General features: G+C 29.2%; 1 long non-coding RNA gene across 1 annotated transcript; it reads right to left on the bottom strand.

Moving 5' to 3' along the window:
- Positions 1–4,161: 4,161 nt before the first annotated feature.
- LOC136066278 (uncharacterized) lies at positions 4,162–6,835 on the bottom strand. Its single transcript, XR_010627727.1, has 4 exons — positions 6,609–6,835; positions 6,467–6,523; positions 4,259–4,338; positions 4,162–4,172 (listed from the first exon to the last, which is right to left on the bottom strand). It is a non-coding gene; the product is annotated as an uncharacterized LOC136066278 (long non-coding RNA).
- Between the last annotated feature and the right edge of the window lie 885 nt (positions 6,836–7,720).

The following is a 7,720-nucleotide window of genomic DNA, read 5'->3' as shown; positions in this document are numbered from 1 at the left end:
AAGTTTTGAATAAACGCTTTCCACTCTTCAAAACTTTGTCTTTGTCTACCGACACAGCCGTGTATTGTAGGCTTTAGCCTTAAATTTTAATTTTTTTTTTCTATTTTATTTATTTTCTATTTAACATATTCTAACAATAGGTGTATCTTATTTAGGAAAAAAATAAAAATAAAAATCTACATATAATTATTATTATTGAAATATATTATGTGAGACAAATAAAATTATAATTATAATAAAGACTTTTAAATATATGTGTGTATATATATATATATATAATATAAAATTAACCATAATTTCGAAATGATACTGAAATATTTTATTTCTTTAACCAAACCAAAACAACTTTTGGTACGAGCATCTTTTAGACTATATTTTTTGGTTTTCTAGGTTTTATAAGTTTATTTGTTTTTTGGTTTAGTATTTGTTTTTTTGTTTGGCATTTGTTGTGACTGTGTACAATTTGTTTGTTTATTAAATTTAAATATTGTACATAAAATGAGTACTGATAGATTAACTGATAGTTTTCCACTAGTGAATCAGGCAATTCAAGTGCTCTACTATGGAGAATTGTACTTCATTGGGTGTTATTGTACTTTTTTACTGTTATTACTTAATTTAAAACCTAAAGTAAACATAAATTATGTCTAAAAATATTTTTGTACCAAAATATAAATATTAATTAATTGTCTAACCCCTAACATATTGTACTCTTTGTTTTTCAAGAATTGTTGCACCCCGTATCCATACCAAGGTAGTTGATTCCGTACCGTACCGGCCGGTATATACCGTACCGGCAAGCATACCGGTACATGTAACCCTCCTATTTCTTACTGGAAAAAATACCGGCCATGTACCGACCAATTTCGGACAATACCGGCCGGTACCGGGCGTACTAGCCGGTACAGAAAAAAGTTTTTTTTTTTTTTTATTAAGTTTTGCAATTTTTGAATTTTTGTTAGGGCAGAATGGTAACTTATTTGCATTAACTTATTAGTATTATTTGTTTTCTTAGCATGCAATGGTAACTTTTAAGCTTTCTATTTTTTATATTGTGTTTTTTTTTCTTTTAATTGATACTAAAGTCTAAAACCATAAATAATTAGTTCTAAATTGAGGAAATGTTTTATGGTAAACTTTTATATTTATTATAATACACACACACACACATATATATATATATATATATTTATTTATTTATAAATATAAAAAATAGCTGTAAACCCGAAACAGTACACCGATATTAACCGGTATTCGAAATATATCGTACTGCTGGCCAAACCGGTATAGCCACCGGTACGGTATTGACTCCCTTGATCCATACCCATCTCGATGTCCATGCAAAATAGCATTACACAGTATTACAATTGCTCAAATAATGCAAAGCACTTTTCTTAAAGCTATTCCAAGTTTCCAACTATCACCAATCATCAATACTATGTACGTTATTGAGTTGATAAACTTTCATACACTTTTTCATTTCTAACTTCTTCTTTTTCCCTATCTAATACATACTCACGTTTTCCTTTCTCTCTTAATTTCATTTTTATCTAATCCCTTCAACAAGCAAGAAAGCTACACCCANATAGTACCATACATATATACTATAATACTACAATTATGGGGCTTATACAATTTCCTAATTTGTTAAAAGGAAGAGTCAGTCTTATTTTTGATAGATAAACACACACAGGGATAGAGTAAAGGAAAGTTTTGAAGGACTTACAACATGGCACACATTCAAAAGGGTCTAAGTTCTAACTCTTGAATGTGTACGTAGCCCAAGACTCTTGGCAACGACAATCATTTTTCTTTTTCAAAAAATATACATGGTAACTCATAAGTAAAACACTTCTTAACAATACATTTTTCTTTTTTTTTGAAGTTCATGTCTTCCTCCAATTGAAGTCTTTTTCCAAGAGCCTAATGTTCCCTGATTAGCATTATTCATTGTTTCGAATGGAGATGTTGAGGTTCAAATTCTCTCTCTTCATTCTTATATATACATATATATATATATATATATATATATGAGTTTTACTAATGTGTGTCATTAGGGCATATATTAATAAACTATTTTAAAATTTTTTTATAAAAAAATAAAAAAATAATTTATTGTTTTAATGATTTTTTTTTTAATTTCTCATAAAAACTTTTTTCATTAACTGAACCCTATATACACACACGCGTTTTCTTGTTTGTTGTTACTTGTTAATGATTATCTTGATTTGATTTGACTGGTAATGCATGGTTGGTTTGAACTTGACTCAAGTTGATCAAATGGGTTTTCCCCCGTAGAAGAAAAAATTCCAAATAAAAGAAGTCCGTTTCTTCAACCACTATGTTTCATCTTTTGAAACTCGAAAGTCTTACTTTGATTTTTCTTTTTCTTTTTCTTTTTGGTAAACTACTTTGATTAGTCATTATGTTTATACAATTCCCAAAACATCATTTTATTTCTAAGTGCTTTTTTACTTGCCTCAAGAGTCTATGCTCATGTCATGTGAACATGCATGTGTGAGTTAAATTCTCTGCCCTCCTTTTGTTATTTAGTTATTTACTGGCCCTCGAACGAGAAAGAATAAATTCTACACACTATTTTAGTGACATTGTCACATTTTATCTTTGTTTTTATTGTCAAAAGTCATTTCTAAGCCGCGGTTAACGGAGAGAAGAAGTAATCGAGTTACAGCGACATATTTTATTCAATCCTTCTGCTACGGACCACAGAGTAATGAAAGTTGTAGGATTAAATTATGACTAATACCAGGGATACAACATCTTTTTATAATTATTGATATAATATATTATGAATTTATGATTGAAATGACATTACTTTTATTTGGATTTGTCACAAACACAAATTTTATTAAATACTAATCACAACAAATTATGTTAACAGTTGTGAAAAAAGTATAATTTTAATGGTTTAAAATAAACCCCTACCTCGCTCCAAAAGAAAAAAAAAAGTTTGTCTTATGCTTATGTTATGATTTATTTTTGCAAGGGGCTATCTAGCTTGCAAGATGCACAACCAATGACTGTAACATATAATTTGAGGACAAAAAAAAGCTGCATCTGAAATCAGGTTGTGCAAAACAATAAGCATCCATTTGGATAAGTATCCAGAACCAGATTTGTGCAGCACTTATGCTTATGCATGTAAATATTATTTTTTTATTTGTAAAAAGTAACTTCAAAAGCAAATGCTTTGATTGTGGGTATTAAAAAAATTTGGCTAGTTCAAAACAAAGTGGAGACAAAACCTATGCATTTACTTATGAGTAATATTAGGTATGCAATTGCTAAAGTGGCTAAGTTGTAATCTGAGAAACGTCACTTTTCCATAAGTTTATTATCAACGATATTTTTAAGATTTGATTTACTTTCAGTATTTTTTTTAAACTAAAATATTCTTTTATTTTAATGAAAAACTGTCAAATCACCTACTAAACAAATAAAATGTGAAAATTAAAGTCCACTATCACTTGCTATTATGTATTTAAAACAAAAGGATATCTCTAGTTAAAAAAGTACTGAAGGTAAGCCAAACTCCTATTTTTACTAGTACCAATTAAAAATGTTACTTCATAAGTTGTGAAAAAAATTATTAAAAATTTGACCCTATACTTTATTGCTCTGAAAATAGATGTTATCCAGAGTTGGCTGACTTCCCACATATAGCAACACATTTTTCCACCGCTCTTTATAAACAGATCTTTTTTTTTGCTTGCATACTCTTTTAAGGAGAATTAAATTTGATTCCCTGGGATAAATATGACAAATCTTCATCACAAATCCTGACTATTGAAGACGACATTAACTATATAGTATTTTTTTTTATTTACTAAAATTTTATCATATTTTTTCTCAAGCCAGTAGATTTTATATTTTATTTTCAGTTCCTTCTAAGGGGTAACTGCCAATTTCAGTACAATTTATCTCCTTATATCCAATTAAATTTGAAATTTTGAATACATTTTTTTTTTGAGTGTGATTAGAAAATATCATGTACCACATCTAATGTACCATATTTAAAATTTGCCCTAACTAATTTGCACAAGCAAGTACAGCCATTATAGGCTGTCACAATGCCATATTTTATTAAGTGCAATTGCTAGTTGCTACCATATTATCAAGAACCATATTAAGAAAATGAACTGTCGTTTGGCCTGGCATAATTAGCATAAAACAAAATCTTTCAATTTCATATTAGAAAAATATTGCCAAAATTAACCATATTCAAAAACAATCATACTTGGGGAGTCCAATGTTTGCATCAAACCTCCGACTTTTATAAAATTTCACCAAATGAAATAAACCAGCCCAATCAGTTTCCTGCTGGTCATTAACATAAAACCCCACAAGTTAAAATCAAGAATTGATATCTGCATCACAGTACACATATAAATTAATAGCCAAATGCATTGCCATTTAACTGCACAAGCATGTATACAAGGTGAAACAAGCAGCAAAAAGTTTGAATTTTTCCAAACTGACAAAATTTTGAATTTTGTCAATTAATCCAAAACTTAGGTATCAGGAAAATTTTGAATTTTACCAATCTCTCTCTCTCTCTCTCTCTCTATATATATATATAAAACCGAAGCCTCTGGAGTTCCCATAATTTTCCACATCACCACTATTTTATTTTTCTTTTTATTTTAGGTTTTATACCTTATATATTTATTATTTTTCTTCGACGTGTAATTATCTTATCAAGTGTTACAATAGTTTAGTTTAAGTAAAACTCTATTAGATATATGTTCCAAGAGCTTGAAAATTCTACTTCAACTAAAATTTCTATAACAAAAATTTCAACAAATATAAACCCCTGCCAAGGTTGAAACCCTTCATATTCACTCAAATTTTCACAAAGAAAACACACACAGCAAATTGAAGTTTTTGCAAAGAGGGTACGAGACTTCATGAGACCACTTTGTAACGTTGTATCCATGGAGTTGCTTAGAGTAAATGCAGAGGTAAGGACATGTTGCTATATTTCATGCTCTAACTCTCTGTGTTTACTACTTTATAATATTGTTATTGTTATGACTTATGAGTGAGTTTATTAGTATGAAAAATCTACATGTGAAAATTATAATTGTAAAAATTTGTTTTTACGATTAAAACATTAGATTTAATCGTAATTTTGATTTAATAATTAACAATTTCATCAATCAAATTTTCCCTAACGTTGGTGTAATTTGTACTACTATGTATGTTATATATAGAACCCTTGTATGATCTTGGAAAAACCACTCTATAAAAAAAATTGTCATCAATAACAAGAAGAAGAGCTTATTCTTGATTTTGAAATCTCAGATTGATTAGTAGAATAATATGGAGTGAGGAGGTGCATTATTCATATTAAAAGTGGCAATTCACATTGATAAGAAACTAAAAAAGGGCATGTAATAACTTCTATACATATGAGAATAATCGCTATGACAACAAAAACAAAAATTATTAAAAATAAAAATAAATAATATATATATATATATAGCATGGGATCGCTACCAATTATTAAAAACCAAAATAAATAAAAATGATATCCATAATAAAAGGACATGAAATACCATTACTGTCCCAAAAGATGAGCATCAACTACTTTGTTGATGCATGTGAGAGTTGGAAGACAAAGTTCTGTCTTTTTTATTTATTTAAAATATGCATCCTACTTTATTGATACCTATACAATACCTATGGGAAACTATTCAAATTCTACTACAATTTATTTGTTCATATCCTATCAAATTCTTTTTGTTTTTTTGGATAAATAATAAAACAAAAGCAGCCACTGCCCACCATTACGGTCTTTTTTTTTTTTTTCTTTTTTCTTTTTTTAATTTAAAATATGCATCCTACTTGGTTGATACCTATACAATACCTATGGGAAACTATTTTAAATTATAAAATAATTTTTCTATTAACTTTTAATTAATAGTTTTTTCATACAAGACTCTCTATTTGTATTTTTTAAATATATGTGATTTTAAATTTAACAATCCCGTGCATCGTACGGGTTAGCGACTAGTTAAATATACATAGAAACTCAGTGACTATACCAAGTTATTCCATCAAGTTCGTGTTGACTAAGTTTGATAAATTGTCGATTGTAAAATAAAGACTAGTCTTCATACATACACCTAGGACTGTCACACAAAGCTTTAGCACTTTCCAAGATTCATAAATTTAAAAAATTATAATTTAAAAAATTTTTTTTTAAAAAAGCACGAGTTTAAAAACAAAAAACAAAACAAACCAACCAAACCAAACCATTCTTTGTTGAAACCATTCAGAATTACAGTTATCGAAATAATTACACTCAAATTTAAAGCCATGTCCAACAGAAAATCACTTAATACAAATAGGTTGGTGGATATTTCTTGAAGAAAAAGATATTTAAAGAAAAGATACAAGTCCTCAGCATCTTTAGCAGATCTGGAAAATAATGATAAAGTACCTCAGATGCTGTTTTAGCCAATGCAAAAGCTGCTTCAATCCGAACTCTCCAGAAGGCCTTTATACCAAAGAATGAGAGTTCAGATAACCATTTTCCATTAAATAATGACAAAATCAAGTACAAATCAGAAAGTAATTAAAACCTTGGAGTCAGTGAGGAAACTATTCAGGGCATTAACGACAGAAAATGAAAGCTGTGGCAATGCCTCTAATGTTGCAATTGCTTGTGCCTAAGCAATAACATCTCTGTCCTTCTCTAACTGATTAATCTGATTAAGCATAACGATGTTACAAATAAAATAAAAGATTGACTAACTAAACATGGTCAACATAGTATAAAATGAAGCACAACAATGTAGCTGAATAAAATATGATAGCACAACAATATATCAGACAAAGTAATCCATACATAGGATTTGGAAGAGCAAACCACAGAAAAGAAGCATTGAGATAATATACCTTCATCCTATTTATGTGTTTGTGTGTTTCAATGACACAAATGTACATATAACTCTAGCTTTTACTTCTTTGTGTTTGTGTTGATAGATATATTCTTGTTATTCTTAGGTCAAAAATTACACTGAAATAATTGAACAGAAATTTCAATTGAACCCTTCCCTTCCCCAGGGATCCTTCATCTAGGATCCCTAGCTATGAAGCACAGGTGCGTTTCCGGATTTGGGTGCGGATGCGACACCCCGCGGGGTGCGGCAATTAAAAAATTATTAAAAATATTTTTATTTATATTTTCTATATATTGCTAAGTATAAATTATAAAATTATGTTTTGAAAATACAACTTTATGATTTTACAATTATAATTGAAATTATATTTTTAAAATACAACTTCACAAAATATATACAAGACTGTGTGTAACTAATTATATACAACAATAATTAATCTATATTAAAATCTCAATTGTTTTATAGGGCACAACTTCACACTTGTGTTTCATTCGTACACTAAACTAAATAAAGCCATAGTGCTTCTACAGTTCTTACACACACACCCCTCATCAATGAATGCTGAGTAGGACCCACTCTCCTCAAAAAGGCCTTCCCATAACTAATAACAAAACGCACACCCACTCCACATCTGACATCACTCTCCTCTCCTCTCCTCTTTCCAAAACAAAAAAGAAAAATCTTCCATTCTTTTTTGTTTCTCTCTCTCTACGATCAACCCATGGAAAACTACTCCTTTAGGACCTTCACTTCATACCCTAACTCTGGCGAATCCTCACCAGCATGATTCA

Source organism: Quercus suber, unplaced genomic scaffold (genome assembly GCF_002906115.3).
Source record: "Quercus suber isolate HL8 unplaced genomic scaffold, Cork oak 2.0 scaffold_29, whole genome shotgun sequence".
NCBI lineage: Eukaryota > Viridiplantae > Streptophyta > Magnoliopsida > Fagales > Fagaceae > Quercus > Quercus suber.
The sequence above is the reverse complement of the archived record's forward strand: the minus strand, read 5'-3'. Positions and strand labels throughout refer to the sequence as shown.